General features: G+C 35.5%; 1 protein-coding gene across 7 annotated transcripts in view; it reads right to left on the bottom strand.

Moving 5' to 3' along the window:
• The window catches only part of CCDC91 (coiled-coil domain containing 91), a 366,740-nt gene that overhangs the window by 323,839 nt on the left and 15,742 nt on the right, over positions 1–27,159 (bottom strand). For 4 of the 7 annotated variants that reach the window (XM_050746730.1, XM_050746727.1, XM_050746728.1 and 1 more), the window contains one exon: positions 6,973–7,039. The exons of the other annotated variants lie outside the window; for them this stretch is intronic. The gene's annotated coding sequence lies outside the window, so the exon portion shown is untranslated. The remainder of the gene's footprint in view (positions 1–6,972; positions 7,040–27,159) is intronic. 7 annotated transcript variants of the gene reach the window in all.

Below are 27,159 nucleotides of genomic sequence, written 5' to 3'. Positions count from 1 at the left end.
GTATTTTTAACACCAGAATTATTACACAGAGCAGTTTACTGAAACATAAATTGCTAGTTGGTAACAGAACAAGACATACCACCATTTCTGACCATTCAGTCATAACAGTTTTAAAGATGAATAAAACATCACCATTCTTGATTACTTAAAACTAAATTAACAAGATATCTCAAATGACCACAAAACTTAGCTTCTCTAAGTTCATCCCTGTTTTTCCAATGTCTAATTCCTCCCCTCTAATTCAGGTCAATCTAATTTAATTCAACAAACTCATTATACTTATTCTATAATAGTTGTTATGTGAGAAGCTAAGTACAACAGAATACAAAGATGAATTTATAGTAACCCCTATGCTCAAGGCATTTATAATCTAGTAGATGGCATTACACAAGTACATAATAGCTATTAAGAAAAGACTTCATGGTACCTGCAATATTCAAACTGAAACCCTGTGCAATTCAGACAAGTAATTAGAAAAGTGGAAAAAAAATGTAAGTAAAGCGAAAGACCAGTAAGAGGCTTGTGCTCTAAACTTATCCCTCACTCTTCACATTTACTACCACTGCAGGAAAAGTCCATAAGTATCACTGTATTCTGTGTTTCCAAGAAATTTTCAAATGCAAATACAAAGAATCACCTGCATTTTTATAAATTTAAAAAAAAAAAAAAACCCAGAAAATCCATAGTCACAATTCTATGGGTAGATAGATAAAATGATCCACCATATTTTTTATAAAGGATATTCAGTTTGATTCAAACCACTGACATCAATGTACCTGTTCTCTGGAGTGAATTATCCTACTTTGAAAATCTAAAATTAGAATTATGAAGTGACAGAAAACATCACAATCTGAATTCTGCTTACACAAAACTACATGGTGTTCAATGCCAAGTTCCTAATTTACAGCTGGGAAAATCACCATTGAAGATAGCTGTGCCTGAATCAGATTCACTTAACAGAAAACCAGACGTAAACCTCAAATTATATGTGATATCTCCAGCCACTCATATAAACAAGAATAACGTGAACTGAAAGACAGTAAATTCACCTAGACCTTTCTAAATCTGGCCACCATAATACTACAATATTCCTTTCTTAAAATTATCTAATAAATTATTAATAGAAGAAAGGAGGAGATAAAAACATGTGCATCTTCATTTAAGTACACTTAAAAATCTAAAATTACTCCAATTATAAAGTCCTTTTTATAAAAAGCAGAAAATTCTCAATCTTGAAATACACTCTTCACTTTTAAAATACAAAGAAAACCCACTAGACCTTTAGGATATCGAGTCTTAGCATGCCATCTCAAAACTCTTTCCCAAACAACTTGTCACAAATGAACAGGAACAAGCTGTACTAAGGATTTACAAAGATATTTCTTTAGGTTGTTTGCTTAATCAGCTATTGATGTCCCATCATAAATTAAGAAACCAAATGTATGCCAACAGGAGTCTGTCTGCAACTACAATATTACTTTATATTATTTCGCCTCAGAAGTTTGGAACCTATGGAAAGTCCATTTAAAAAATTTGCCTTTACCTGGCATGTAAATGCTAACATATTTTGTTTGCCTTTTGAAGCCACACCAGATTCCAACCCACAGAGACAGGATTTCCAGTTTATTTCTCACAACCCACATGTACAAACCCAAAATTACAACACAGAAAAGTATTATTAGAATTCTGTAATAGTAAAGAAAAGAAATTCACCATAGAACTCTATTTCTTAGAGCCTCTAGTATAGTGGCCTATCCATATTATACAATATTTAACATCTAAATTAAACACTCAAACACAGAAGGCTAACCTTGGTACTCTAATGTAAGAAATCTGGCTTTACAATGGAAAACCTAAGCTAGTTTGAACACTGTTAATTAAATAATGGCATAAAGGCCAGGTACAGTGGCTCATGCCTATAATCCCAGCTCTTTGGGAGGCAGAGGCAGGCAGATCACTTGAGCCTAGGAGTTCGAGACCAGCCTGGGCAATATGGTGAAACCCCATCACTACAAAAAAAAAAATACAAAATTTAGTTGGGCATGGTAGTGCTCACCTATAGCCCCAGTTACTTGGACGCTGTTGTGGCAGGATCACTTGAGTCCAGAAGGTGAAGGCTGCAGTGAGCCATGACCACACCACTGCACCCCAGCCTGGGTGAAAGACCCAGACCCTGTCTCCAAAAAAAAAAAAGCATAATTTCTTTTAAAAAATCAAATACATAATTATTACAGTTTAATAAGAGTATATCTCATATTCAATTCTTTGTAGAAATTAGCCTCATGCTTCTTTGTAGGCACCTATTTCCAGTGACTTCCAGAAATATGCATGTAGTTGTTGACCTATTGCAACGACACCATTTCAGAAACATCGAAATTTAGTACTCAGTTTTGTTCCCACTAGTAAATACCACTATTTAATATTATGTCCACTCACTGCTGCACAGAATTCAAACCATGGAAACGTCACTACCAAAGTTATCAAAGCTTTTAATACCACCAAAAGCCAAGAAGCAAAAATATGCCCCCCAAAAACTTGCTTACCCAGAATATTTGGAGGATTGAGTTTTCAACTTAATTTAAGAAGCATTATCAAAAATGCATTGGCCAATTTCTCTGCCTTAGGCAACGAAGTATAGAATGACTCCAGATTACACATATCCTTTATACACAAATGGACATTAAGGGATTGGAAAGGATTTATACCTAAAATACACTGACATTTCCATCTCTCTTTCCATCTGTCACCCTCAGAAGTACAATGCAAGGTTAAAGTAATACTTGTGGTTAAAGAATCATTTCCGAGAAGAATGAATAATGAAAAGTTTAGCCTTGATTAAAAAGTCAACAAAGATAAAGAATAGGTATCTTCAAATAGGGTAAGATAGTAAGAGTTCTCTCTTAGCTGATATAATGAAAAGCTCTTGGCTCACAAGGTCCATAATAAGTAGCATCTCTTAATTTTGTCAACCCAAAACCCTTCCTCCAAACCTTCTTCCGGCCATAAACATAGACAATTAGTCCAACATGAGCTAAACAAAACAAAACATGTTCCCACCATTAATAATCAGACTTAGGGATAGGAAACTGACTCAAGCTGGATCAATCAGAGTCCTTCCCTGGGATGTTTCCAACTAGAGATGGAAGAAGAAAAACCCTGTTTCTCTCTGATCACAAAACTCTCCTTACCTACTAAGTTCTAAACTCAACAACTGCCTTCTCTTACTTCCTCAAACATGCAAAAGTTCAGGCCCATTTTAGAAATCTTGCCTTAGCCAGTCCCTGGAATATTCTTCCTCCTGATATTTACATGGCTAGCTATTTCTTCTGATTCATATTTCAGCTTTAATGTCTCTTCTAGACAAAGGTTTTCCTAAAGTAGTCACTTAATTACTGTCACATTGTTCTATTTTAATTCTCTGCATAGCACTTACCACTTTAATACTGTTCTTCTTTATACTCTCTGTTGTGTTTCTAACACCTAGAATAGTACCTGGCTCAGGATATGCACTCCATTCATAATTTGTTGAATTAATCAATAGAAGCTGTGAATAAATTAGCCCAAAGCCAGCAGCAACCATGGTCCTAGCCCCAGGAAGAAGCCAGTCTGAAAGAGAAAAGTCATTAAAAAAAAAAAGAAGCAGCAGCAGCAGCAATGAAAAAAGTAGAACTCCTAGAGCTATCTTCAGTCATCTCTAAGACCAGCTCCAAACCTGCCCACAATAGAGTTTGATTACATATATAGGTGGCCTTTAAAAATGGTATGTATACACCTCCGAGAAGAGCGATGTGTAAGACAATCCACCAGAATGTGAGAAGAAAAGACTACAACGCATAAAATACTTTTAGGTTGTACTATCCTTTGAAAAGTGCCATAATCTGTGTTTTATAATGTACGTAATGTACTGTTATAATCATATATGTATCAAATGTACAGATAAATATACCCATACTGAGGATGCATCCTCAAAAATGTATTCTTGGTAGAGGTGAACAATCAAAAAGTCTGGAGACAATCAAAGTTAATGAGCAAATTTATTTCTTTTAACTTAACATGTTTCAGCTTTCTTTCATTTCCAACCAAGAGACTTCTGAAATGTGCTTAACACATATTTGGTACCCAAATACTTGAAAATGCTGAATGCAGAGACTAACTCTTTACGGGTCCAGAGAACAGACAAATGAAAGTTAAAGGTAGGCAGATTTCAAACCTGTATGAAAATAACTTCCTAAAATTTAGGTCTGTCCACAAGTAATCACTGGCTCTCCAACTATAAATTTCCTGCTATTAGAAGGGTTCAAGCAGAAACCTGGTTACCATAGATAAAAATTCTGTATTTGTGAGGTAATCTATGCAACAAATGTTAACAGAGTGATTATTAAGTGCTAGGAATCATACAATGAATTAAACTAAGTCCTTATGTCCTTGGATATCACAGTTTAATAGAAAGACAGACTTGCAAACATATATTTAGTACACAATATATCTATGCAATAACTGAGAAAGATAGTAATTTACCCTCCATGGGTGAGGATATCTAAGTTAAATACTATGAATAAGTAAAAGCCAATTTTCCTGTTCATCAAAAAAGATAAGCACATTCCTAGCGAAGACACAGCCAAAAGGACAGGTTTATAAAGCACATGGTATAGCAAATCAAAAATACCACAAATAATGCAGAATTGTTGAATGATAAGGTACTTATGGTGGGAGAATAACTACAAATGAAGATACTAGATAGGTGGCTAGAAGCAAAATTATGAAGAGTCATGATAAGGAGTTTGGGAGGAGGCAAAGAACAATAAAAATAACTGTCTTTTAGAGTGTACTAATTTGTTGCAGACACATTCCTAAACTCTTTAGACACACTATCACTTTTAATCCTTAGAAAATTCCTGTATCACCTCCTCTTTTTCAACAAGAAAACTTATGCTAGAGCGAGATCAAGTAATTTACCTAAAATCAATTAGAGGCAAACACAGAACTCATTGAAGAATTCTGAAAAGAGAAATAAGATGTATTTTGAGTAAGTGACATGCGTAATGGAAAAAAATGGCTATGAGGCAATGTGGATAACAGTGTGAAAGTAGAATAGGCTAGTTTGAGGGAAATCTATGCAATAAACTAATAATACAAAGTAAGAGGTAATAAGGGAGTGTGAATAAGGAAAAGGAAAACTAAAGGATCCCATCAGTTTCTACCTTCAGTAAGTGGGAAGAAAAAGCAAGTTTGGGTGTAAAAAGGCATAAAATGAAATAAAGGAGGTATAGAATAATTAGTTTAGGCTTAGGCAATATGGACATATTTGAGTTTGAGGTTTCAACAAAAGACCAAAAGGAAAAGATCTAATAGGAAGTTGACTGGAAAGAGGAAGAGTTCAAAAAAAGAGGGAGAAATAATCGCTAGGATAAACATATTCAGAAATCATTGATATACATCAACAATTTTAAAACTGGCCAAGCAAAGTAGAAAATAAATATCCATGGTCATCCATGCAGAAAAATTCCAAAAAAACCTATGTAGCTACTTCACTATCAAGAAGGTGGAAAATAACTCCCCATCAAGTGTGGTCTGCACATAGTGACTTCATTGCAAAGAGTACAATACAGAAAGAGAGAAAATAATTTTCCAGTGAAAAAGCCTAATAAAAACCACCTTAGTCAAATGATCAAACATCAACAATAAGTCACAATAAGTTACAGTTTAGCAATGATAAGTTGATCGTAAGTACCCTTGATACAATGTGATGAAAATCGCACTTCACCTCTATGCTCTTCCTCCTAAAAACCCTAACCCCAGTCTAATCATGAGGAAAAACATCATATCAATCTCAGCTGAGGAACAATGTACAAAATGTCTGACCAATACTCCTCAAAACAGTCAAGGTCATCAAAACCCAGTAAAGTTTAAGAAACCATCACAGCCAAGACGTGTCTGACTAATACTCCTCAAAACTGTCAAGGTCATCAAAAACAAGTAAAGTTTAAGAAATTGTCACAGCCAAGAGCAGCCTAAGGAGACATGACCACTAAATGTAATATGGTAACCTAGACAGCAATCTGGAACAGAAAAAGGGCAGTAGATAAAAATAAAGGGAATATTAACACAGTATTGACTTTACTTAATAATTATGTATAAATATTGGCCATTCATTTAAACAAATGTACCACAAAAATGTAAAATGTTAATAAAAGGTGTGAGGTTTATGAGAACTCTCTATATTATTGTCATAATTTTCTATAAAGATAAAACCATTCTAAATAATGTTTATATTTCTAATTAGACCAAAAATAAAACCATAGAAAACTATTACTATTCAAGGGATAAGTAGAGGAAAACAGGTCAGTAAATAAAATTTAAGAGGCATGACCAGAAATACAGAAAGATACAGACAGGTCTAATATATGTCATAGAGGTCAAAGAGGATAAGGAACAAATAGAATCCACTGAATTTAAGAGGTCACTGGGAAAAGAAATGAGGTGGAGCTACAAGAATAAAAGGTAAATCACTGTTAGTTTATGATGCCTTATGAACCACGACTTTATTATTCACCCAGTTAAAAATCTCATAAAAGATTCTCCTAGTTTCCAATCTATTAATAGTCTTCCCTGTAGTCACAACCATTTAATTGCCAAAAACCTACATCATTATGAATCTTCATTCACAAATATTAGATGCATGAGACAAAATACTTCCATGTGGAAGTAACAGAATTCCAAAATCAAACTGGCTAAATCAGTAAGATGTATAACTAGTATCTCATGTAACAAGAAGGCCAAAGGTAGAGCAGTCTTTAAGTACTGCAAGTCAGAGCTTCAGAAATTCTAATTCCCTTGGCTCTGGACTCCTATATTTAGCTTCATCCACAGGCTGGAAGCAAGATGACAAAAATATTTTGAGATTACGATCTGCCCATCCTTAAACCCGCTGCCAGCAAAGAAAAGGAATTACTATGTTTCACTTAGACTTACCAGAATCAATCCTAGAACTTGGAATGAGGTCTCCTTTCTCTGAGTCACATAAAGGAGGGTTAGATGCCTAAACAAAACAGAGAATCTGTTAGAAAGGCAGTGGGAGGCTGGGTGTGGTGGCTCACGTCTGTAGTCCCCACACTTTGAGAGGCCAAGGCAGGCCAGATCACCTGAGGTCAGGAGCTTAAGACCAGCCTGGCCAACATGGCAAAACCCCGTCTCTACTAAAATACAAAAATTATCCAGGTGTGGTGGTGGATGCCTGTAATCCCTCCCACTCTACTCTGGAGGCTCAGGCTGGAGAATCACTTGAATCCAGGAGGCGGAGGTTGCAGTGAGCCAAAATCATGCCACTACACTCCAGCATAGGCAAAAAGAGTGAGACTCTCTCTCAAAAAAAAGCGGGCAGGTAGTGGGAAAAGGGGTAATGTTAAATAGGCAGTCGACAGCAGCCAATACAGAAGGTTCTTATTTGCATGTTTTTCTAGCTTAAGAACTTTTAAAAATTACCTCAATATGATGAAGAAGAGACTCAAACAAAATAAGGGCCACACAATTTCCTTCCTAAAATAACCAAATGACAACCTCAGATACTATCACTACTGTTTTACAGATCAAGGGGGAAAATGGCACATGAATTTTTAAGTCTTCTCTCATCACTCCGATTTTATATTGCAAAAATACAATGTATTTGGATATTTTCAAACCAGAATCTTGTACCTTACACTTTAAACTTTTATTTTGTTGGAATAGGATGAGAAGAGATCCCAAGGTAGCAGAAAGAGCATTAAACTTGGCATCAGGGCATGGGGCTCTAGTCCTAATTCTTCAACTAAATTACAGCATTTTTGAAGATGGTCACCTAATACCTAGGGTCTAATTTCCTCCTTTCTTAAATTAGTAAGTTAGGAGAGATGATCTCTCAAGTCTTATTCCTGGTTATTTCCTAATTAAAAATAATATTCACTTGTTAGCTAGAAAATTTATGCAGACTATTTACCGTTGTAATTCTGCGCTAGCCAATTCCTAAAGATCCATTCCAAGACTATGGGCTGATGACATACGAAGCTTTTTCCTACAAAACTTCACTTTTACAAAAACTTTCACTGTGGCCAGAAATGTTAATAGCATGATGTTACAACTTCTGAAATAACTCAAGAATTTAATTCAATTTCTCTTTAAACCCAAGTTCATTATTAAAGGTTTCAGTGTACCTACAGATGCAAACCCTCCGTTGGACAGGAAAATGGAAAATGACAAAAACTTAACCACTTTGAAATTCAATTAACGACAAGATTTCTAACCACTAAGCCTAAATGAGGAAGAAGATGAAAATCAAAGCACAATGAAAAAGCTGGAATCACAAACAAGTCACAAACAGAAATGGAAATTTCTATACAGAGAAAAAGAAAAGGAGAGGAAATACCCCCTCAATAGCAGTATATAAGCCTAGAAGAAATTAAGCCTAAAAGTCCCATGAGCTTCCCTTTGAAACTATTGATTTACACAAAATGGACAAAAATAATTTCCAAAAAAAGGTTGGTGACAGTGAGAAACATGCCCTTTGGGAACCTCAGGTTAATAAATTGTTGGTAAAGCAGACCCAAAACCCATAACTTATGCCAACTGCATTATGACCTGGAGTTGGTTTTTCTCAAAATTATTAATAATGAAAAATACTTACACAGGATACACATGTATTGCCAGGAAAAAAAATGCACTTCTTTGAAACAGTTTTTAAAACAACAAACCACCCACAGAAACCACATGGGCACAAAATGAAACGATTCTGGTCACTGATTTGTGGAGCACTTAAGCATTCCCCAAGTAAAAGACTCCACTTTAGGCTCTCTTTCTGAGACAAGCAGACCATCCATGAAAATACCTGATTGAGAACTACCAAGGAAACACTGCAAACATACCTCCAACGGCCTGAGTTTCAGGAGAAATAATTTTCTCCAAGGAGAATCTTACAGTTGTAAGAGCCTACTTCTTTTAAAAGACATTTCTTTTCCTCACAGTAAGACTCTAGATAAAGCTTAAAAATTGACTCTGAAGATAAAATAAATTAAATTAAATCTAACTCAAAAGTGCTTAACACTACAATAGTATAAGTTAGCATATCCTAGAACTGATTTTGCATCAGTAGCAGCATCACTAATACAATTACTCAATTTATCAAATTACATAATAGCCTAGTGAGATATTACATCAGATATACCATATTGAGGTAAGTTTCAAAAGAGAAAGGAAGAAATATACAGGAAACAATATTGTTTACGAGACAGGCAAAAGGAGAAAGCAGGAAATGAGTGGCAGGTAGTTGCACTGGAATGCTAGAAGCTAAGCTAGGTACACTGAACAGGTAGAGACTTAGAAAAAGGAAGCCAAGTGAAACCACAGTCAGGCTAGCATGTAGCATTGCCTAGAGTATAATGCAAAGATGACAAAGAAACTCATTTACATATGGAAATATCAGACAGGTACTAGATACATTAATAGAAAGTTCATCTCGAACCTCAGCATCACCAATTATCCACCTACTCCCTTAAGCAAATAAGCAAAAGATCATTTTTAAACATGGCTTATATTGTCCCTATGAGAGATAAGAACACCATAAAACCCAGAAACATGCAAGAGCTACAAGTTCACCTTTATGTGCAAACACAGGCTTCATCATGCTTTCCATTTCCTGACATATTGACAGTAAAATTACCTAGGTTTTTTCCCCCTCTACTTTGGTTTTATGTAAGGTGCTGACTTTATCCTTGGATAGGCTGGCGAAGCTCACCTTGTCAGACCGTGCATAACCTTAAAGAACACATATAATTTCCAGAAGAAACAAGAAGAATGGAAAAATAGATGAGTTCACAAAAGAAACAATTTTAAATTCTATGTATCTATAGTCTTCAACCTTTAGAGATGATGTTACTGGTAGTATTTGTTATCACATATATAAATCCTACAACGACAAAAGTACTAAGAGCCACCTAGGTGCAGTTGTAGCTATCTTACACAGTTCCAACACAATGAAAAGGATAATAATGCCAAGGATGAAAAGCCCTAGGATTGTCAGCTCCTCAGAAAGAAAACAGTTTTAAAGAATGACCAAATTAGATCCACTGCAGAAAACGAAAAGGGAAATCCTGTAACTATCCTGAGGATCTCTAACTAACCAAACATAAAATTTGTACACCAAAATTCATTCTATGGTAAAATAACTGTATTCTAAGTAGCAGCTGAATACCATGATTTATTATGGATACAGAAATAAGAAATGCTTGGTTTTTCAAGGCTTAGTAAAAATAGCAAGTGAGAAGTCTAAAATATAAAAACTACCGAAAAATACGGTACATATCCCTAGTGTATAAATTTTATGCAAAGATTTACAGACAGGGTGATGAGATTTACTTTATAAAGTATTATAAAAGATGAACAGAGTAAATGAAAAACTAAAACAGGTACTTCCTATATATCACCAATAGCTTACTCACAGACATCTCACCAGCACAAGCACCAGCACCACCACTGCCACCCCTGTGGTTCCACTCTGTGGTTACTTCAAAGTAAAATTATGATAAAGGTTGAATGGAAATATAAATTACAGTATACAGATAGCATTTTACTTCCAACCAAAGTGGACACACAAAGACCAGATTTAACCTCTAGTTTCTAAGCAACTAGAAAAATGAACAATAGAAGAGAAAAAGCAACTAGAAAACTGAACAAAAGATGTACAAGATGAAATAATGTGCAAATACTAGACAACAGCACAAAATTGTGATTCCCAAAAGAAAGGAAACAAGGTTATAACTGCCAAACTTACAAACTGGAGTCAGTTTCCAGGCCAAAGTGTATGATGGGAGAAGCCAAGTAAAGTTGACCTCTCACTGAGTTAAAGGGGCAGAGTTAAGAGTTCACAAAGCAGCTAGAATTTACAAGTCTAAGCATCTGAAAATTAGAGCTCCAGAGACAGAAAGGTCTTCTCAAGTCTTAAATTGAGTTCTAACCTATATACACGTGGGAGAAAATTACCCAAGGACAGGAAAAGAACAACAAAAGTGAGTGGACAGACCATCTGGAGCTCACACATAGCTGGCAAGAGTTTGTATTCCTATCAGTCGGAGTGGATAAACCTAGTAATATATGGAACATTCAGCTGAATGCTCAGGGGGGGTATCTCTTTAGTACTGGGGCTGTATTAGACCTAAACAAAAGGCTGCTCTGGAGTCATGCTAACAAATCTCAAAAGTAAGCCTCAAAATAATCAAACTGATTGCTAGTGACACAGGAAAGAGTCAGAACAAAATACAAAACTATTTAAAATAAAAAAATTCAGCAATCAACAAAAAAAAATTCAAAATGCCTGACAGCCAATAAAGAATTAACAGTCAAATAAAGAATCAGAAAACTATAACCCATAACCAGGAGAAAAATCACTTGATAGAAACAGACACAGAAATGAGAGAGATGGAGAGAATCAGCAGACATAAAAGCAGCTATTATAAATATGTATTATAACTTTAAGAAAGTAGAGAAAAAATGGTCATGATGATGAGAGGCATGGAAGATATGAAAAAAACGAAACTTATAGAGAACTCTGAAACAAAAAATATAAAAGATGAGATTAACAGCATATTAAACACTGTGGAAGATCATGAAGTTAAAAAAAACAGCGATAGTAACTATTCAAAATAAAGTACAGATAGGAAAAAATACTGAGAAAAAATGGATAATTTCAAGTGGTCTAAAACTTGTGTAACTGGAGACCCCCAAAAAGGGAAGATACAGAAGAATTTATTTTTAAAAGTATGGCTGCAAATTTTCTGAATTTCATGAACATTGTAAAACCAGAGATCCAAGAAGCTAAAGATAGCAAGAAAGAACAAACATAAAGAAATCATACCAACACACATCATAATCTAATTACAGAAAACTAATATAAGAGAATATTTGCATTTAGGCCAGAAGAAAAAGAACACATTACTACAAAAGAACTAAAATAAGAATAAAAGTAGGCTTCTTACCAGAAACCATGTAAACCAGAATATAATGGAGATAATGGAGAAATGTCTTTCAACCTACAGGGGAAAAAACACATGGCAGTACAGACTTCTTCGCCCAGAGAAAATACCTTTAAAAATTGAAGAGGAATTTTCTTTTTTTCAGATAAACAAAGGGTAAGAGAATTATCTGACACCAGACCTGTACTAAAAGAAATATCAAGGAAATTTCTTCAGGGAGAAGAAAGATAAAACCAGATTGAAATCTGAATCTACACAAAAGAAATTAGGAGTCCCAGAAATAGTAAACAGGTGGGTAAATATAAAAATTTAAAGATAACTGAATATATAAAGCAAAAATTTTTTTAAATGTTGGCTTTATAGAATATGTAGAAGTAAACTGCGTATCAATAACACAATGAGAGATGAAATAAAGGTATGTTGTTGTGAAGTTCTTACACTGTACATAAAATGGAAAAATACTGATAGACTAATAGGTTAAAGATGTATATTGTAGACACTGAAGCATTTAATTAATTAATTAATTAGCAAAGATATACACCTAGAAAGTCCAGAGGGTCTAAAATGAAATCATTAAAAGTAAAGCATCCTCAAACCCAACATAAATCAGGAAACAAGGAAAAAAGCAGAAGGAAAAAAAGGAAAACAAATAGTAAAATGATATATTTAAATTCAACCATGAAATGATAATTGCATTAAGTGTAAGTAGTCTAAACGACTAAATTTAAAAGCAGAGATTGCAGACTGAATGAAAAAGACCCAACTGTATGCCCCATACAAAAAAAAAATCACTTTTACTATGAAAAAAAATTAAAGGGCTGAAAAGATACACCATGCAAACATCAATCAAAAGAAACTTGAAATGCCTATATTAATATTATACAAATTAGAATATTAGAGTATAAAGGGAAAAATTTCATAATGACATAAATTAATCAAGATACTATAATATTCAAATGTATTCATATCTCATAAGCTTTGATGAACTGTACTCTTAAAAATGGTTACATTGGGGGCAGGGCGCAGTGGCCCACGCCTGTAATCCCAGCACTTTGGGAGGCTGAGGTGGGCGGAGCATGAGGTCGGGAGATAGAGACCATCCTGGCTAACACAGTGAAACCCGTCTCTACTTAAAAAAATACAAAAAATTAGCCGAGCGTGCTAAGGGAACAAGGGAACATTTTGCAGTCATTAAATATTCCATATAATACTGTAGTGGTTTCTCATATGTAAGTATTTGTCGAAGTCATCAAATTATATACTAAATATTGGTGATTTCCTTTTTTTTGTCTTCCAGCTTGAGGAGTTTTATTGGTGATTTTAATTGTTTATACACCTCAATTAAAACTGACCTTTAAATCACTACAATATACAAAAAGAAGCAATGAAAACGTGCTTTCTGTTACAGACTTTTATCACGGCCTCTATGCTTGTCACTAGTGCTAAATCCCTTCCTCTAGCAGGAATGGGAGTAGAAAGATCACAGTAGACCAACAGTCTAATGGGCATTCCCTTGAAAGGCCAGAGAAAAAGTTGATCTCTTAGGCAGAACTACAGTTGCTACCAAATCAAACTGGGAAAGGAGTAAGATATTAGGGGAAAAAGATGTGCAATGTGTATGTAAAGTGTCTCAGGCAGGTAAGCTTCAAAAAAGGATATCTAAAGGGATCAAATACAGAAGATGGAGGAAGTGAGAACAGAGCATGGAGTCACCACACTAGAAAATGAGTGAGACTGGAACAGGAGGGGACAGTTATAATAGGTAAACAGGAAGACAACCTTAGATGATAAGAAAAGGATGTCACCTATGTCAAGATTTTTTAAGCTCTCTACAGTAAACTAGGCTGCCACGGACAGTGAAAGTTATCAGGTTTTTCCAAATTATAATCATCTTTCTGCTTAGTAGAAGTCTGTATCTTACTTTTAATTTGAAAGTAAGAGCATACCACCACCCTGCATCCAAACTAAAGCCTTATTTTTTTCAGGTAGTTACATAAAATAATGATTACATACAGTTTTATCCTACCCTGCCTAGGGTTGCCTTCATCATGCCCATACTTACTTCTCCCACTCTGCTGTTGGTAATCTATTCCTACCATGAAATCCGACAGTCCTTTCACAATTTGGCTCAAATTTACCTTTACAGTCTTATCTTCTGCCTTTCTCCAGCAATTCTAAAAATTCTGTCCCTTTGTGGCACAGAAAAATAGTTAATTAATGAATACTTAGTATCTTTTGATTCACTTACTGACTTCAACTTCTCAAATACACGGGAAAACATCTGAAGGCTACCTATAAAAATGAATATAAGATTGAGTAGTCAGTTCAAAATTGCTGTTTCGGAAAATTTCCTAAAATTTTTCCAAAAGCTACGTATAACTCAAGTATGTTCAACTAAACTTAGCTTATCTGCAAACTACTACCACCCCAGGATATTTAAAGGATATAATGAACTAAAAATTTCAAATCTGTGTGTTTACATATACATATATTCTGTGTTTACATGTACATATATTCAATTATGTATTCTAATCTGTTCTAGAACCTCTGCTGTCAGTACCACAATACTACCATCTTGCTCATTTTTGCATATTTCCTAGTAGTATGTTAAGAGATTAGTTTGGGATATAATTTCCTTATCATGAGGGAAAGATGCGTACACTATGGGTAACAGGGAAGCAATAGTAGTAATGTTCATTGTTACTGCTGAGTAGTATTGTACGAATGTTCTGTAATTCCTTTATCCATATACTAGTTGATACACATTTGAGTTCTTTCTAATTTTAAACATTTTCTGACAGGTCTTTATGTGTAAGTGCAATTCTCTGAAGTGCTGCTTCCTTTATCATCATTACAAGTGATTCCCTGATGCTTATGATATTCCCTGATGTTGATATTCTAAAATGCTAAAACAAATAATCCCTTAACATGAAAGTAACATTCTATTTACTTCCCTCACAATGATTTTCTCTCTCCTGAACAAACACACTTAAAGCCATCAAGAAATTTCAGTTTCATAGATGAAGAGAGCAATTATAAGAACACTGCTCTCAACAATTGCTTATTACCTTAAGAATGAATAAAAATATATAACTATATAAAAAGAATGCTACAGTTTATACACACACACAAACACACACCCCAACTTCTCTACATACAAAACCAATTAATGGTGTTTTATTCAATTATCATGATTATCTTCCTCTGGGAGAGTAGACAAAGTCCACCAGTTCATTACACATAAGTTCCCAAAAAGATGGCACAATTTTGGTTAGCATAATTGAATTATGTGATATTTCTGAGGCACTATATATATTTTATTTTACTTACTGAAACCATGTTAAAGTAACTGAATTGCAAGAGAAATACGTATGTGCTGTGCTTAGAAAATGACTATACATTTTCTGAAGATAAGAACCAACAAAAGCTTGCCATATAATCCAACATGAGAAACACAGAGAAAGGATTGTAGTGAGAGCTGATGAACAACAAAGAAAGCTTAAATGATCTGCATAATTCCAGACCTCAGCATTGCTACACAATCACAATGGAAAGAATGTGTGGCAATTAGACAGCTTTAAATGCTGAAAATATACAAAGGATCATTCTTCTCTCCTAAAAGTTTTGATCAAAGAGGAAATCCTAGAGTCTTCATGCTAACTCATTCTTAAAACAACAAAACAATGACGATTAAGTACTACTAAGTATTGCTATTAATGGGTTTCTCCTCTCTTTTTAATTTAAGCAGCATTATTCAGCATAAGATTCTATTTTAAGTATATTAAATCTTTCCCCAGTATATCTGATTAACATTTTAGCCCTCAACAGGGAAAACAGGGGCATAATTACTATCTTCTATAATCTAAAATGGTAATGTGGTGAAAATAAAAAAGATGTACCAATTCCTGAGAATTACCAAATATATTGAAGCCAAAGCAGGTATGTGTCACTGTTGTTAAATGTTCATATGCTTGACAGTGTACGTACACTGCTTCTGTCTGTGTCTGGCTTTCTAAAATATTTACTATAAATTCTGCTTGTACTAGGCATTTTAAGCATTTCATTATTTTTTTCATCTTCCTTTTACATAGCATATAGTCATTTATTTCTTAAGTTGCCTTTGGGATATCACAAACAATAAAGGCAAATTATGAAGTAAGCTAAAGACCACTCTTCTTAATAGGTACAGTGGTAAGATAATCCTACATTATTTCAAAATTTTATTAGCTTCATATTTGACATTATATCATGCCAACCACAAACTGTTGGTTATACTGGAAGAGGAAATAATCAACGAATTTTCTACTTTTTTGGGAAGTATATTAATCAGGGTTCTCCAGAAAAAGAGAACTAAGAGGAACTATCTGTGTATATAAATAAAGAGAGAAACATTAATTTCAGAAATTGGCTCATGAGATTATAGAAGCCAAGACGTCCAAAGATATGCAGTCAGCAAGCTGGAGAGCTAGGAGAATCGATAGTGTTAAGCCTGACGACAAGGAAAGCTGATGGTGTAAGTTCTAGCCTGAGTCCAATGGCCTGAGAACCAGAAGAGCCAATAGTGTCAGATACAGTCCAAGTACAAGAGAAGACTGGCATTCCAGCTGAAGCAGTCAAGAAGAAGCAGTTTCTTATTACACAACTGTTTCATTCTACTCACATATTCAATTGGTTGGATGAGGGCTACCCATATTAGGGAGGAAAATATGCTTTACTCAGTCTACCAATTCAAATGTTAACATCCAAAAATACTATCAAAGACATACCTACAATAATGTTTAATCAAATCTGTGAGTACCCTATGGCCTAGTCAAGTTGACACATAAAATTAAGCATCACAAGTCCACTTGGCACACATCTGCATCTCCTCAAATCATATTTAGTCTCCAAATAAAGAAAATAACAAGGTTATAATTTCACCTAACGTGATGCAACTGTCCTGACTACAACTGGAAATGTATTAGCCCCTTTCCAAGAAGAGGAAGTAAAGACTTTGAATGATATTTCTATTTTCCTTGATATCCTGTAATTTAAACACTAGGATGTAAAACTAACAATACTTAAATACTATTATATATAGTCAAACTATCTTATATACATGATAAGGGAATAAAAGAGGAAAGAAAACAAAGATACTTTCTACATTTTATACACATACACATAAACATAACAAAATAAGATGGAAATACACATGACAATTACAGGCCTTGTTTCTGTATTAATAGCTAGTATTAATAACTATCTTCTTCCACTTTCTATTTTGTATTTGCTTTGCCTTCACCAACCACCTCATCTGGTTGTGACTGTTTACCCAGTAGGGTGACCCTAACTTTCATTCCTGAAGTATCTGGGCCATAGTACTCCTGCTTGGGTTGGGTTGTTGTAATTTTCCACTGACCGAGACATCCTAAGGGATACCCTGTATTCCAGACATACTCTACCCCCATTATAGAACAGCGATCTAATTTCTCATTGGTAGTTAAGATCAATCAGTCCAGCCAGCACAGTAACTCTGTTCTTTGCCTGCTGATTCAGAGATATGAGGAGTCCAAAGTGACCAGGCTAGAATCTTAACTTCCAATTCAATTGAATCATTGTTTTATCTCCTAGTAGAAGCATTCCTCCATCTGGAACTAAGATTTCTGGGTCATCAAGGCATAAGTTCACAGGAACAGGAAGCAAAAATTTTGCTAGCAAGTCACTAGAAGTAATAGTGACTGATGCCACTCCTTGGTTCTTGGATCTATGAATCCTGGCAATGGAAGAAACACCACCATATATTGGAAACTGATCCAGCATATACACAGCCTTCTGGAGAATCCTGCACCAGCCTTTCAAGGCGCTGGCACCATAATTGAGTCTTCAAAAAACCATTCCACCATTCTATCAAGCCAGCTGTTTCACTATAGTAGAGACCATCTTGAGACCAGTGAATTCCATGAACATGGGCCCACTGCCACACTTCTTTTGCTGTGAAGTGAGTTCTCTGATCAGAAACAATGTTGTGTGTAATATTAATACTATGATAGTAGATAAGGCATTCTTTAAATCCATGTCTGGTAGTTTTGGTAGAAGCAATGCATGCAGGGAAGGGAAATCTATATCCAATGTCTACTCCAGCAGGAATAAGAACAAAACACTGTCCCTTTCATGATGGGAGCAAATGAAGAAAACAAAGTGTTAGAGCCTTTTATAATTCCCCAAGCGGCAGAATCTCTGCTTAGTGAATCCACATCAATAGATTTGGTCTAATCCAGCTTTATGTTCCTTCTGGCATTATCCTATACCCTTAATATCCATTATCACACATGTTCTCTGGACTTTTGTTGGTATAAATAGAAAACTCAGTATTTCTTTCGGAGTATAATACATGTCTTCATGGGTCACACTTTGTGCCTCATCTTTATGGGCCTACTAAAACCTGAGTGTAGTTATAGGTCTAGAAACAAAGAGGAAATGGTGGGGAGGGGTCTTGAGAATTGTCTTGCATGGCAACCTCCTCAGGGAAAGCCATTACGGTTTCCTTGGGCAATGCAGAATTAATTCCCCTGGTGGGGTGGGAGGCGCAAAGGGGAGGTGGGTAAAGAGGCCATTCCCACTAAGGGTGTGGAGGTCTCTTCAATTGGCAAAGACGACTCATCAGAATTTAGGGATTCAAAGTCCCCAGCTTCATCAGGGTCTTCCCATACATCCCCATTCGAATTTTCAGGATCCCATTCCTTCCCAATCAATAACCTCACTATAACTTATTTGTTTATTAAAACTCTTAAATAATTGACTGTGAGGTCTTTGAAGACCTAGAGTGGCACTTACTCCTGTATCCCCCAATGCCTAGTACAGGCACCTGAAATGCAGTCAGGACTCAAAGATTTCTATTAAACTGAATTTTGCTTCTCAACATATCTCAGTTCTCCATTATTTAACTTTCATAGACTCAGTTTTGAATTAGTAAATCTTTGCTTATGCATCAATCAAAGGTCTGCTAGTAGTGCCTCATTAATAAAAAACAGACTTGTTCACCAAGGGAAACACATAAATTACTAGTTTGCTCACATTTTCCCAAGATGATAGAAAACATGTGTTAAAGAAGACTAAGAGGGATTCCATACTTCCATATTTGAGTCCTTGTGGTTGAACTGCACCTAACTTAATAGAGTGACAAGACTGAAAACCTAACTCAGGGGTATGCGCCTGTAAAAGAGCTGAGTCTTGGTCAATCCCGGTGGCCGTATTTCAATCATTCACATACTGCTGAGCATTCAAACTGTGTTCAAATAAGGCAAACACCAACCTGTAAACAATCAAGCTGTTCTGTACCTCACTTCCCATTTCTGTATGTTGTTTCCTTTTTTTGTGTATAAATCTTCTTCTACCACATGACCATACTGGAGTCTCTTTGAATCTACTGTGATTCTGGAGGCTGCCCGATTCACAAATCATTCATTGCCCAGTTAAACTCCTTTAAATTTAATTTGGCTGAAGCTTTACTTTTAACAGATAGTGTCAGAAGCGGGATCCAAACTACAGCTTCTAACAACCCCCAGGAGCACTGAGTGAACAAAGCAAGGTACCTGCAGGACCCATTTGAGTCCACTGATCTCAGTGTGGCTGGGGATTGCAGTAAGTTCTCTTTTGGATTTCAGAACTCCATGGATTTGTGTTTTGAGCTCTCCAAGTATCTTTGAGCAAATTTCTAATCCAAACTGGGTTTGGAAGTCATGACAGAAACTGGACTGGGTCCAGGAATGGATTTAATCCAGAAATTAACTGGCTAGGGTCCAGTTAGAGGCCTCTTACATCTGACTGGGTCAGAAAGAAACTGGTAGCAAACTGTAATACTGTAGGGGTTATAAAATTTGGCATTTGAAAATTCACAGGGATTTTTATATTCCACCCCTTTGTTTCATTTTACTGGTGTGCTTAGGTAGAGGGAAAAAAAAAAAAAAAACTGGCTAAGTTAATCAAGAGAACCTGAGAGTAAAGCCAACATTTTAGGTAAAAAACGGAATCCTTAATTTCTAGAAAACTGAGTTCCTTCCTGCTATACACTAGACCCAAGAGACAACAAAGTCTTACAGAAATGACAAAATCTTACTAAACATAACTTACAGTAAAACATTCCAAGTGAACAACAATACACAGAAGTGTATTTAAAAATGAAGTTTCCCAAATTAATCACATCTAGGGATGCCTATTAATATGCAGAAGCTTCTAAAAAAGATTTAGAGATGATGGGGACCATCTGGGGGCAATTTTGAGCCCTGCCAGTCTGATATTGGGTGCTAGGCAGACTCGCTAATGTCTATGTTTTGTCACAAGTATTTTGCACCGGCAAGAATGGAAAAAGATAATTTTTCTTTGTGTTGTGGCTTGGCCCTCAGGGTTATGGTGTGGTGAGCCAGGTCACTAGGGCCACTCAGGGAAAGGAAACCCAGAGGCTTGGCATGTTGGCAAAAGGGTAAGAATTTCTCACCACTCAGATTTCTGGCCTCTGTTTCTCTGTCCAAACTGGTTAAATGAATGGTAAAAATCACTATTTATCTCCTCTGTGAAGTTTTAATTAATACAAAAAAGAATTCTGAGGCTGGTCTTAAGCTGTAGTTAATCTAGTGTGCTTTGTCCTTCTGTGTTGTTCTGTCATAAAGAGGGGTACCTTAGGATAAAATATGTGCCTAAAACCCTGGAAGCCTGCTGTTCAAGATGTCCCAGCAAACTGGTCAGTAATAATCTTTGCTGCAGATCCCTGAAAGAAGAAAAAGGAAAAAAAAAAAAAAAAAAAGGAAAAAATAGATGAGACTCCATCTTGTTTTGTATGTCCCTGGAAGCTTGACCTTGTAACTATTTGATAATACTTTCTCAGTCTCCGCCATCAAAATGGCTGCTGGGTCAGGGTTCAATTCCCAGCTTAGGCAATGAGTACTTTCTCATTGATATTTGGGTGACCCTCACCATTTTTAAATTATCTTAACCTCTACAAATCATCTTCAATTTTTCTTTCTTTAAGCACAAAAGTATCAGCTGTTTGGCCTGGCTAAAGTCAGGTAATAAAAAATTCAGAAAAACTGTTATTAAAGAGTGCTATGGTTAAAAGTCAGCTTAATTAAAACCAGATATTCAAGCTCTAACAGCCTGGGTCTCCTTGGGAAAAACAGGAGGCTCCAGAGACCCTTTCTTGGCCCTGTTCTTCCAAAGACTTCATCCTATAGCCAGTAATACAATTTAAAAACTTAGAACTGGTAAACAGAAACTTACAACAACTGTAATAATCTTCTGTCTGTGTAGTTATACATGTGTTGTATGTGTAATGTTTATGTAAAAGAGCTCTAATTAATTGGTTTAAAGAAAAATAGGTGCTTAAATCAAATATTTTGAAAGAAAAATAAAAATTGTAATGCCTTTTAGTTTAGTTGTAATGATTTTAGTAATCTTTGGGAAATAAAACATTTTAAAGATTTTTGGCAAAAATAAAGATATGTGGTCTAAATTATTCAGGTCAGATACTAGGTTTGTTAAATGCTTTAAGGTCATACACTGCCTTGACTTTAAAGGCCTGGGGACATATGGAATTAGTCAAGTCCCCTAGCTATACAAAGAAGGTTATAAAGAAAAGAGATTTTATATCAGAAAGGATCTTGTATCGTAAATTATTGTCCTAAAGTGAAAAATGACCTGGTTGTTTAAAAAGAAGGATGTTTAGGATAAGTCAGAAAGTCCAAGCATGTTGTAGATGGTCTATGGAAATTATGAAAGGAATAATGAAAGGAAATTTATGCACCAAAAGTGAAAGTTGCTAAGAATTACCATTTTAACATATAATTAAGACTACTGAAAAACGAAATGTGTTTTGGTAAAAGATTATAAGAAAGCATGGGAATATAAATTTTTGCCTAGTTTAAAGAGTTAAAGGATTGTTTAAAATTAGATAAAATAAAGCTAAAGTTTTACACAAGTTATGAAAGTGCTATAAAAAATCTTGAACTGGGTGTGGCAGCTCACACCTGTAATCCTAGCACTTTGGAAGGCCGAGGAAGGTGGATTACCTGAGGTAGGAGTTCGAGACCAGCCTGGCCAACATGACAAAACACTGTCTCTACCAAAAATACAAAAATTAGCCAGGCCTGGTGGCGGGCACGTGTAAACCCAGCTACTCAGAGGGCTGAGGCAGGAGAATCACCTGAACCAAGGGGCTCAGGCTGCAGTGAGCCGAGATCGCACCACTGCACTCCAGCCTGGGAATAAGAGTGAAACTCTGTCTCAAAAAATAAGAAGAAGAAGAAGAAATAATAAATAATTAATGTTGCAAAAGAAAATCTGTGTGTGAACGTATTGGCCAAATTTAAAGCAGTATTATTCGGTTTTTCCATAAATTGAAAATGGGAATAAAGGCACAACAAGGTTTTTTCTTAAAGCACTAATCTTCTCTTTCACAAAAATGGTAAAAGGTTAGAAACGATTTATGAGAATCTCACTTTCTGGTCAAACTAAGATTGAAGTGATTTGTTTATAAGGTTTATTAAAAATTGGGATTGACATTAACAGACTAATGAAGGTTGAAATTTGGCTTTCTCTCTTGAACAAGATTTTCATGAAATATTAAAAGATAATGGGCCAGGTGTGGTGGCTCACACCTGTAATTCCAGCACTTTGGGAGGCAGAGGCAGGCAGATCACGAGGTCAGGAGATCAAGACCATCCTGGCTAACATGGTGAAACCTCATCTCTACTAAAAATACAAAAAAAAAAAAAAATTAGCCGGGCTTGGTGGCAGGCACCTGTAGTCCCAGCCACTCAGGAAGCTGAGGCAGCAGAATGGAGTGAACCCGGGAGGCGGAGCTTGCAGGGAGCCGAGATGGCACCACTGTACTCCAGCCTGGGCGACAGAGCAAGACTCCATCTCAGAAAAAAAAAAAAAAAAGAATTTTAAGTCATCATTTTGGCTAAATGAATGACTTATAGTAACCCGGATTCCATTTCATAATATCAAGTATTTTAAACCTTTAAACATATTTGATAGGCTTCTCAAAATCAAATTTCACCTTTAAAATGGTCTTTTCTGACATCGAATTTTGGAATCCTCCAGAGGGCCCCTGAAGCATTTAAGAGACAGGTAAACAGGATTATTTGGCATGCTAAGTTACATGGAAAACTTTGTCAAAATAAAAATAATGTTTAGTCTCCAGGTTATATTTTAGTAAATTATATTAATATATGTTCCAAAATTGTATGGGACTTCTAAAATTCTATTATGTCTGAGTATATGCTATCAATCACAATTAAAGTTATTATGTTATTGTAGACCACAGAAATAACAAAATTTCTTTGTCAATTGTATTGTTAATTATAACTATTTAAAATCATTTCCATAGTTAACTGCTTAATGCTGATGCAGTTTCTCAAAATTTCAAAAGCATGGCATCTTTTAGGTGGTTCATGAAAGATGGAGAGGACCCTGAAAAGTACTCTTGAATACAGGTTTCTAATAGCTTTAGAATCATGTCATGTGAACTGGGTAAGAATTCCTGGAACTTTCATGAAAAGACTGACTGGGTTATAAAACTGCTGATCCAAGTAGAACAAAAATTAATTAAATACCAAGGAAGTACTTTGCCAGATTTTCATGCTAAATGACCAAATACTGAAATTATTTAGATACACAATTTGAATAAAATGCATGGTCTAAGTCAAATTACCTATGATTACCCATCAGTTATCAGTTCTATGCATCTAATTTGGAGAATCAAGTCCAATGTTAAGCACAGACTCATGAAAAACCAGAACAGCTGCCTTGTCCTTATTGAGTCCTTAAACCTTTTATTATTAAAAGTTCTGCATTCCATGACTCATCAAGGAAAAGATAAAATGATCCAAATTAAATATATTGATGTGGTGACTTATAAATTGTGAAAATAGTTTATAACCAATGTTCCATTCTATATTCCTGGGAAGACAATCAAAGCTTCAGGTACATTCGGCTACCTGATGGGCCATTTAAACATTTACAAAAGGATTTCATTCATTTTCAATGCATGTTTTTTGGTTGTATAAAAACTTTCCCATGCAGGAGGGCTGATGTTATAACACTAAATTATTTTACCACAGTGTATTTTCATCAGGTCAATAAAGCTTTTTATGGTTTGGAGGACAATCAACCCTTTCACAATCTAGAATCCAAAGACTGGATCTTCTGAGAACATCAGAATAAGACTGACCTTGCCATCCAATCTGCAACAAAACTTTGGAACCTCGCACCTTGGGTTCGTAATCACACAACTGTGAAGGATCCCTCCACACTTTTGGAACTGTACACTCATCGAAATCCTTAACGTAAAGCTAACCAGAGAAGTTTCTCCCCAGAAGAAGGCATCCTTGATGTGAACAGCTTTTCCCAAGATCGTAGATCAAGATTTCTCTACTATCATTAGACTCTTATCTTTAAATATTTTCTTCCTTGCTTATGCCTCTATGAATAGAAGTGGAAAAAAGGTCTGTTGTGTGCACTTATGGGATATACTTTTATTTGTGAAGAATTTTGCAGCCAGCCTTATACATGGATAATCTTACACTTTGATAGATAAAAGATGAAGGCCCAATGTGAGTGAGAAACTTTGCCTCATAATCAGTCAGAAACAGAACACTGATTCACTCCTCTTAACCCACATCATGGGTTTAAGAAAACACTGCCTGGAGGCCTTCACTCCTCTGGAAGGGCATCATTTGTTAGGTCCTTTTTCCATGGTTTGGAATAAAACAGACAATGATTAGAAATGTATCCCTCATGATAGGCTAGTTAGCATGATAGGCTTTATATACTGTAAAGGCTATGGTTACACAACAGACTTTAAATTCTCTTGTAAAAGTTATGCTAAATAGTAAAAGTGGCTAAACACAGAAGTACCTGTGCGGCCACTGGCACTTACGGCCTACAGAGAAAACATCAGGTATTATAGAAATTCAGTTGCAGGGGATTAATGAAAAAACTACTTAGTTAAGCGAGTAGACTTCTTATCTAGCTCATTCTTTGATCTATTTGAGTTTAAGAGGTATGGTTTATGGGGACCCTGGGTAAGGAGCATACTCCAAACTCTTGGTATTATCCTCCTGATAGTCATAATAATAGCCTCCCTAGTGCACTGTATTCTCTCAAAGGTTTTAAACATTTGCATGCAGCCATCTCTAGAACATCTAATGGTCTCCCTTCAAGTGGAATGACAAGAGCTGAAAGAAATGTGCGACCATGAGGATACTGTAACCTATGAATGACGTGCCGAGACTTGAAACCCAAATGATGGTAACAGAGAGTGGTGCTAAGGCCTCTCTTCACCTTGAGCAACGTCATGGTGAGCCTTTGGCAGCAATATATACCACCCAAACATGAGACATCTCTCTGGTAACAAATAAGTAAATAAATACCTAGCTTAAAACTACACGATTCAAATGTAATAAGGAGAGTAAAGAGAAGAGAAAAACACATCTTAGAAATACCTAACATGACTTTCCCTCACAAAAAAAAAATGCAGAAATATAAAGCAGGTCCTTTGCATCCTTAAATTCATGGTAAGTGTGAAAATTTGAAATTGCTTACAGTAGGAATTGCTAATTTTGCATTCTGAATGGTGAAATAAATAATAGCATTATTTCCCCCAAAAAATGCCAGTATGCATAATTTTATTTTTAATCAGAAAGTTAATAATAAAAATAAATGCATATCAGGGACTGGCTAATGTGAGCATGAAAAGGCATCTCTAGTAATCATTTACAACATTTGCAAACCATTTATGTCTTCCTCATGCAGAAAAGTGATGTAAAGTAAATAAAACACAAAAACTTACATATATTCATATTGTAAGAACCCAAAAATACAATACAACTACATTTTAACCCAATGTTCTTACCAATTATTTGAGGGCAACAATCATGTGACTCTCTTCTGCAGCACTGGAAAACAATATTCTCAATTATGAATGCCAGGTACCATAGCCTGATAAGCATTCAGCTAAATGCTTTAAAAAGGGGCAGGGGGAGAGGTCATTTACCTTCAATAACTAAGTCATCAAAGCCCACAAATACATGTCTAGATATTTTCACAAAATCAAGGAAAAACTGGGCTTCTGGCTGTTTTTCTTTTACTAGGAAATTCCATTAACCAGAAAATCCAATTTCTCCAAGTAATATGTTCAGGCATAGCACACAGTGTTTAATGATCACTAATAATATTCAGCATAATCATTTTGGCAATTCAATTGAATTTTTAGCCATAATTCACAAGCCTAAACTGAAGATTTCCTCTATTTAAAACTGACCCAAATTATTTAAGAACAAAATTACATAATGGCTAATAATGCTCTATGTCTGCAGCATACTACTTATTATTAATAAAAGTAGCTTACCTTCTACCTTATCAGATCTTTCACTCATATAATCAATAATTCAACTTTTTTTACATGTATAAAATACTAACTCTACTGCAGACACCTCCCTAAATATAGGAACAGACTGTAATTTTCATCCTATAGAATTTTCACAGCACTAAGCAGATGCCTAATATTGTTAAATGATTTGCTACATATGGGAAGTTTTTACATATCTGAATTAGAATAATCCCCAAATGATCTCTTATATGAAGCTGTACAGCATAGTTGATAAAGATGAAGCAAAGTAGTGTAATATAAGTATAATTGGGATAAGGTAACACTAAGAAGAACTTGAGCTATTAAAATACTACACAGTGACATCAGCAGTAATAGTGGAGTTAAGCAAATCCAAAAATCCTTTCATCTATAAAGCAAGAACAATAGTGGCAAAAATTGTCAAAGTCAACTTTTTTCAGAACTCTAGAAATTAATCAAAGGCTTGCATCAATCTAGGAGAATGTACTACAGAAAAATCGCTGATTTTCATTAAGAACAAGTTTTATGGCATTTTAATCTCATCCCTCTATCTCCAGTACCATGAGAGCCTTGAAAACTAGGAGGCTCAAAAATCACAGTAAAATCCAGCAGCCTAGCAGCTACCAGGAGGGGCACAATAGGGTTGGAGCTCCTCCAAAACTCCATTCCCAGAAATTGTCATTATTGACCTGTCCGGCAGTTCCCTGGAAAACACCACTCCTTTACTTGTCTTTATTTGACCTGACTCAGGGCTTGCCCAGTGCCAATAACGTTTTC

Source organism: Macaca thibetana, chromosome 11 (assembly GCF_024542745.1).
Source record: "Macaca thibetana thibetana isolate TM-01 chromosome 11, ASM2454274v1, whole genome shotgun sequence".
Lineage (NCBI taxonomy): Eukaryota > Metazoa > Chordata > Mammalia > Primates > Cercopithecidae > Macaca > Macaca thibetana.
This window is presented reverse-complemented; position numbering and strand designations above follow the sequence as displayed.